Source organism: Schistocerca piceifrons, chromosome 3 (genome assembly GCF_021461385.2).
Source record: "Schistocerca piceifrons isolate TAMUIC-IGC-003096 chromosome 3, iqSchPice1.1, whole genome shotgun sequence".
NCBI lineage: Eukaryota > Metazoa > Arthropoda > Insecta > Orthoptera > Acrididae > Schistocerca > Schistocerca piceifrons.
Window position 1 is genome coordinate 373,199,398 of NC_060140.1, and position 8,420 is coordinate 373,207,817.

Sequence of the window (8,420 nt, forward strand, 5' to 3'; positions counted from 1 at the left end):
TGGCAAAAAAGGCATTTCTGGGCAAGAGAAGTCTACTAATATCAAATACCGGCCTTAATTTGAGGAAGTAATTTCTGAGGATGTACGTCTGGAGTACAGCATTGTATGGTAGTGAAACATGGACTGTGGGAAAACCGGAAGAGGAAAGAATCGAAGCATTTGAGATGTGGTGCTATAGACGAATGTTGAAAATTAGGTGGACTGATAAGGTAAGGAATGAGGAGGTTCTATGCAGAATCGGAGAGGAAAGGAATATGTGGAAAACACTGATAAGGAGAAGGGACAGGATGGTAGGACATCTGCTTAGACATGAGGGAATAACTTCCATGGTACTAGAGGGAGCTGTAGAGGGCATAAACTGCAGAGGAAGACAGAGATTGGAATACATCAAGCAAATAATTGAGAACGTAGGTTGCAAGTGCTACTATGAGATGAAGAGGTTAGCACAGGAAAGGAATTCGTGGCGGGCTGCATCAAACCAGTCAGTAGACTGATGACAAAAAAAAAGTCGCACCGTATCCATAGCTGAACGTTCATATTCAGTCACGGAGTTAGAGGGTTTGGCTGTGATTTGGTCCTTTAAAAAGTTTGAATATTTCCTGTGGGGTAAACACACAAAAGTGTACTGTGACCATCAGTCCCTGTCGTTTTTCCTATAAGTTGCTACACTGATAGATAGCCAGATGGTGTGCATATCTTCAAGAATTCGACTTTAAAATAGTATACATAAAAGGAAATTGTAATAGAAAGGTGATATAAGAGCTATGTTGATGGAGGACAAAACACTCCGAGCATACTATGGCCACATGTGTAAACATATGGACCAATTACAACACGAAGACACACGCTGGAGTAAGGTAAGAGCAAAACTAAAACATAATGGCGATGATAAATTAAAAAGGTTTTTTACTATTCACAAATGTCTTCTGTTCCGCAGGAACCCTCAAAAACTAGAAGAATGGCACATGTGTTTGCTAGAGGAACGTGTGGATGATTTTATCTTATACACACACAATACTTGGGGCCGTTATGGCACTGCAAAATGCGTTGCTAAAATAGCTAAATATTGTTATTTCCCCAACCTTAGACGAAGACTACTACAGGTGGTAAGAAAGTTTATTGTTTGCCAGAAAGCAAAACATTCTAACATCTCCAAACAGATAGAACTACATCCAATTGTGGCTAAGAAACCTCTAGAAAAGGCATCATTAGATGTGGTTGGACTCTATCCCAGAGGTAAAGAGGGAGTAAAATGTATAGTAGGCCTGTATGATATTTTCACTAAATACATAAAACTGTATGCTATACAAGAAATTAGAACCAGTTCAATTATAAGGCAAATTAAAGAGGGTATTTTGCAATAGTAGGAAAACCAGAAGTCATGTTAACAAATAATGCCTCTAATTTTGTGGGATGTAAATGATAGAGTTTGTAGATTCCAACCGAATCAAACACATTTTAGTATTCATATTTCAGCCCATAGCGTCCCCTGTAGAAAGGATGATTAAGAAATTCAGCACTTTTGTGAGAATCTATATACCTCATAAACGTACAAAGCGAACTGAATATGTCACTCCTTTCTTACTAGTTGTTAACAACCTTCCCCATATATCAATTGGATTTACACGAAATGAGCTGATGTTCAATTACAAAAATGTAGACAAATGGAAAAACCTTTACCCAAGGTACTGATACCGGAACTATCACTAGGTGATAAAATTCAACAAGCAGTAATCAACCTTGGAACCTGTGCTAAATGTAGGAAAGGAATTTATGACAGAAAGCTGAAATGTACAACACAGTTTTACATAGGACAAAAGGTGTTACTTAGAACGCAACCCCAAATCCACAAAAATTTGAAAACTGAACTGTAATTACCAAAATCCTCTACTTAGGAGAAAACAGATTGGCACATGCAAACATGGGTAAACACAAGGGCCTTTAACCACACAAAGACTTGAGGCTGTTTATATATTGAAGAAGGGCTGTATACCCTCTAAGTTGTACATATGTATAGCAATATTAAATTTAGGATGCTGGGATATATATATATATATATATATATATATATATATATATATTACAAGTAATTAATACAAATAATGTATATTCATCCATAGCCCATTGGTGTTAGAGGCTGTGACAGCTTAAGATACAGACAATAATATAAAACTTCTGTACCAGTCACCATTTCTCTTAATTAACCACAATGAAATTCGAAGTTTACTCCATAATCTATGGATGGTACCTCCTCAAACTGCATTGATTTTCGTTTTGTTTATGAGCAACAAGATGTTATCATGGACAGATTAACATGTTTCGAGAAGTTTTGCAATTTTATCCTCATCGAAAAATGTATCCACATTTCGACTAAGATTTTGCTTGTTGCTGCCTGTGTACACAGAGATCGCCGCTGTTTATTGTTTCCTGAGAAAAAATAAAACTAGCATGAATTATTTGCAGTTAGTCCAAGGCAATTTCCATGAGACATGACACATGGCAGATGTGTAGCTACTCCATGAAAGTTAAACTCATTGGGGTATTCCATCTGTTTGCTTGTTACAAAGAGGCTACAATCTATGGAGATGCCCTAATGCCAAAATCGTGATGCCAGCAACTTATGCACTCAGCCATATATTTACGACAAAAACGTTGTGAGCAGCAAGTATGTATTGTAGTCTTATTCATCGAAATACGAACGTAAAATTATGTAAAACTGGGCACTCATTTTATCTATGGATGCACAAAGGCCATACACAATGAATGTCACATCATGACAGGACATGCGTCTGTCGCATCAGGGTGTATTCACACTGTCCTTCATGTCAGTTCACTTAGCCCAGTGCCAAACGGTAAAAGTGTGGTACAAAGATATAATGAGATACCATTTGTGATACAAAAAGTCACAATATAGTATTGAAAGTGAGGAAACAATAACAATAAAGATTATTAATTGCCAAAGCAAACTTCACAATATAAGTTCTTGACCAGTTTTGTCTGGTAAGGCACTGAGAAGCGGAACAACATTTCAAAACACCGGCATTTGTTTGCTAGCAAAAATTAACAGCCTACATACAAACGCACCAAATTGTGAATATTTAAAATCACTGCCTCACTTGTGTTAATATCTTTTGCGTTTCTATAGATGCTCTTTTCTTTATTCCATGGATTGTATTGTGCAAGAGTTCGTTAACATTGTTTAACTTTATAATATGTGAAATAAATATTACAATTTCAATCAGATACTGCCCTAAAATCAATCTGGAAGAGGCCATAGGCTAGCAGAAATTAGCAGCAGTGCACAGCTATCTGGAACCACGAAATAGCTAATACTATGGTTCCTGTAAACACCAATTCGCTGCCTTTGATTGAGAAACTGATGGCAAAGAGACAAGTATAGTACGTGGCAGTTTGCTATGCCAAAAGTATCTAGTACATGAAAAATTGTGGAATTGCGTCTGTGACAGAATAAGAGACATAAATAAAGTTCGTGTACAAGATGCCTCTACAGCTAAAGAAGTGTGGGACAAGCTAAAAGCAAGTCTAAGAAGATTTTGGCCTCTTCTTACTAAAGACTGAAGACACTGCTGCCAACCAGACTCAAGGTTCGTTCGACAGGGGAAGAAAATGTAGCAAAGATAAATGTCCACATTACAAAAGTAAAATGGCTTGATCTTTGAAGTTAAAGAAGATTGGATTGAGTGCATTCCACTTGCAGGGTTATTAGACGAATATAAACCTATGTTTATCAGTTTAGAAAATTCAACCTTGCCAATCACACGAGACACCATGAAAAAATTACTGCAAGAAATAAACGATGACGCCTGTAATAACCTATAGATAAGTGATACTGCTCTGCGAAATAACAAGAAAAAGATGATTTTACCAGTATTAAGTTCAGAAATGATCCCAGGGGCTACAACTGCGACAAGTACAGGCATCTGGCAAAAAACTGGCGCAGCAAGAACAACAAAGATGGAAAAACTTCAGCCAAGATAATGAGCTACCGCATGTTCTTTTTGAACGCAGCTTTAAGTAAAGATGCTCTGACAAAATGGTATGTGTACACATAACCATGACAAATATCCATATCTCACAAGTTGTAACAGCAAATAAAGCTTGTAGAAGCCGTAGGCTCTTCATTTGGAGATTATTTTGAGGAAACAAGAAAGGCAGAACTGACATAGAGGATATCTTGCATGTGATTCAGCTAAGCACAAATCTACAATCTGTTAGTAGAATAGTAGAACAAGGTCACTAGATTTTACTTAACAGATAAGGCTGTTGCATTCACGACGTATATAAAATTGTGGTTGCCAGTACATCAATAGCAAATGGTATGCATCGACTATACCAACCATTTGACCGAATTTTTTAAGCAAAAATCAGTATTACAGTCAAATAGTGCATATTTGTTAAATTAAATACGATGTATGCGCTTTGCAAAGGCCTGGCTGGTGGAATACATTTGATGGAGCAGTTAATATCCCATGTGCAATTTGCTTAGAGAGCAAACAAACAAGACTTTTTTTCAACATGTAGCTCAAGAGCCAGGATTGTGTGGGCTGATGCAAATTAGGTCCATTGGATGATCCAGATACTGCTTTACCTCAAGTGATGACTACTCCAGAAATGTATTTATATACACCCTCAGAAACAAATATCAAGTACAGCAGCTGGTTCGAGACTCTATGTACAGATAATGGCAAAGAACATGCAAACGATAGTCTGATAATCTTTTCAGACAAGAATGGATCTATCATCAGGCTACAGCATCAAATCAGAAAAAAATGGAGAAAATGAGCATTATAAACATACTACAGTAAAAAAAGCAGGACCCCTGGTATTTGAAGTATATTTGCCAAGCATGTTTTGGCCAGAAGCAGTCTCCATTGCAGTCTACTTAATTAACAGATCTCCGGCTAAGAGACCAACAACCAAGACTCCAGAAGAAGCTTGGACAAATGAGAAACCAGATCTCTGACGTCTCAAAATAATTGGAAGCAAAGACTATGTTCACATTCCAAGACTATCAACGAAATTAAGACAATGAAAGTATTTAATGAATCTTGAGAGGATACTGTGAAGAATAAAAAGTATAACGCTTTTTGAATCTAATTGGCAGAGAATCATAAAAACGATGGACCTTATCTTTGACAAACGTACTTCTAAAAGATGGAACTGCATCAGAGAAGCCAAATCGATTATTTGTCCCTCTGAAAGAAAATAAGCAAAACGAAATAACGGCTGAACTAGAATAAACTGAAATGGAATCTGAGACTATTACATCAAGTAGTAGTTCGAGGAATACTAGCTGCAATGAGGAATCAAGTCGAGACAGTGCAAATAATGATAATGAGCAGACAAAGCAACTTGAGTCAACAAGAAAGGCATCCAGAATTCTGAATCCAAAGAAGCAGCTTGACTTTGTAGCTTATGAAGTCCAAACAATCAACTCACACCAATCCTTTGTTAATGGAAGAAGCAGTAAATGTCAGATAATGCTGGAAGCTGGCTGAAAGCAGTGCAACAGTGGTAGTCAACCTGCAACTACCGCCTGCTATTGGGTGTTCCAGCTTTCTGGATGGGTATTAACAGGTAAGTGTTTCGAAAAGATTTTCATTAGATTTTTATAAAATTTTACTTTGCGTTTTTGATAAGTAATTTTCTTATATGCTTTTATTTGCTGTAAGTCTGTTTTACAAATTGAATAATTGTGGAATCAGTGGGTAATTAAAAAGTTTTATTACCAATAGAGACACAGCAGCGTACATAGGTAAATAAGGTTGACTACCCCTGCAATACAAGAACAGTTACAATCTCACAAAGAGAACCACACTTTGAAATCTGCTGTTTTATCTTCAGATAAGTAACCAATAAATGAGAAAAGGGTGTTTAAAATGAAGAAAGATTTGAAAGGCCACATTGCACAATATAAATCATGACTACTAATAAATGGCTGTGTTCAGAAACAAGGCCTGGATGATGATGAAACATATTTACCAGTTATAAGGTAGAACTCATTAAGACATTTATCTGGTATGGCTGCTAAACATGATCTTGCCTTTGGTCATCTGAATGCTGTCACAGTTCTCTTAAGTGGTGACTTACATGAAGAGATTTAGATAAGAGTTCCACAAGTAGTCCCTGTTACAAAGACAGTGAATGGTATTGGAATTAAAAGACTAAAAAAGGCAGTATATGGATTAAAGCAAGATGGACACTGTTTTAAGTTGAAATTAGACAGTATACTGTTGAATCTAAACTTCAAAAGATCAACAGCTGACCGTCATGTGTGTTATGAAAATCAAGGTACAGACATTTTAATAGTTACTGATTAGGTGGATGAGATGCTAATTTTCAGTTACAACTGATGAGAGTAAAAGGTTTTCAAAAACAGTTTACGAAAAAAATTTAAGCTGAAAGCTCTTAGTGAAGCTACAAACTGTTTATGTGTCCATATTACTAGAAACCACCCAGAAGGTTATTTGCAAGTAAACCAATCACACTATGTGGAGCAAATTCTCAGTAAGTTTAATATGATGTACTAAAAGAAGATGTATGTTTTTTTTAAATGAATAGCTGTGAAACTGCTGTCAAACACGAAACGTTGATTAAAATGTCTCGTTAGTTTTTTTTAGCACCGATATTTCTACAACATCTCATTTGTATCTATCCTTGAAGAACTTGTAACGGTACTGATGGTCAGGATCAACTCTGTCCAATATATCAATTGTAGAAAATACAAATATGTTTGCAATGTGTAAAATATTCGTTAGGCACCTTCTGCCTGTCACCTGAGTTGTGTGTTTCAAGGTATTTGTTCAGTTTATAACAGAGGCAATAAAGTGTGGAATTCTTAGTCAAAGTATTAGTACACCATTCTACTCAACCCTGGCTTCCAACAAACATATCGACTGTAGTGGAAGAAAAGATTTATTGCTGTTCACACTGGCTGTCACAGCTCCATCATGTCAGGGTACTATCTCGCGAGGGGGTATGAAAGACCTTGTAAAAATAACTAGACTCCCTGAGGTCATTGCAGACGTGGATCATTTTGAACCATCGGCTGTACGTTATTGTAGTGGTAAGAGTCTGGTAGGGTGAAGTGTTTTCTGGCTTATAAGGATACAGATCAAACACTACATATTTATTTGTGCATGTTTACTGCGTTTGTTCGTTTGTTAGTTATAGCTGTACTGACTACGCATACGTTGTGTGTGAAGGAAAATGGAAAAAGAGTTGTGCAGTGCTTAACTGTATGAATAAATTCGGTAATGGAACTAATATTACATTTCACTGATATGTGTATATGTTTAGATGTTTTATGCTATGGACCTCCAGTCACAGCACATACATTTTCAGAAGAGATACGTCACTGACTGTAGATTCTTTTTTAACATAGCTGCTATTTTTACAGTACTGGTGGACAAAAGCAAATCCATTTCAGTTAAAAAATTTGGAGTGCTACATACTATATACTATAATTTGCACTTCTGCTACTGTAATAAGCTGCATTTAGTTGTGAACAAACAGTTGTGGCAACTTTGTTATTGCACATAAAAACATTTGTAATCAGTCACTGGTTTTTGTTTGTTCATAAATTATACCGCTATCTTGTAGTTACATATGTAAATGTGATATTGTGTTTGTGACATAACTCAAAGGATGATGTGTTATAACCAAAGGCATGTAAATTTATGACCACAGTGGCTTCAAGACACCTTTCAAATTGTCAATTGTTCACTGTAGACCACTTATGGGACTGTGGGGCCTTAGGATGTATTCACACTGCCTGTCACGACATATCACGTTCAGACAGTTTAAGCCACACGATCTCAACTCACATAGCTAAACTCAAGTGTATTTTCGCTGGAATTGCAGTTTTTGCAAGATGATTCTCAACTGCTTTTACACGCAAAAAGGAATAATACAACTGGTAGCATATATATCTGTATGCTGGAGTCCACATTTGTACGAAAACGACATTTATCGGACTCAAATGGTTTGCATGTTGCTGGGATAGCTTTTATATTAGGGGAGGAAGACTGAGGTGAGAAACAACGCAGAAAATAATGTGGATCCACAAAATGTCATTATGTGCTACAGAAGGAGAATTTCACACTCTACAAGGAGTTCGAGTAAGAGGAAGCTGCATTTTATAAATATTTTGGAGAGTATGAGCTCCAGTTTTCTCGTATTTTACATCAAACTGCACCCATAATTACTAAAAGAAACATAGTGTAATGAGCCACCATCACACCCTGTGAAAAACTGGTTTTTGTAAGGTTAAGTTTAGTTGCCAGTACAGACCAAATCGTCATATCTCCCTCAGTATCTTTCCCTTCAAGATTTATAGATTTTTAAAATAGTCTTCACAGGTTTGTGCACATTGTGTAAAGTTAACAATATTTCCTTAG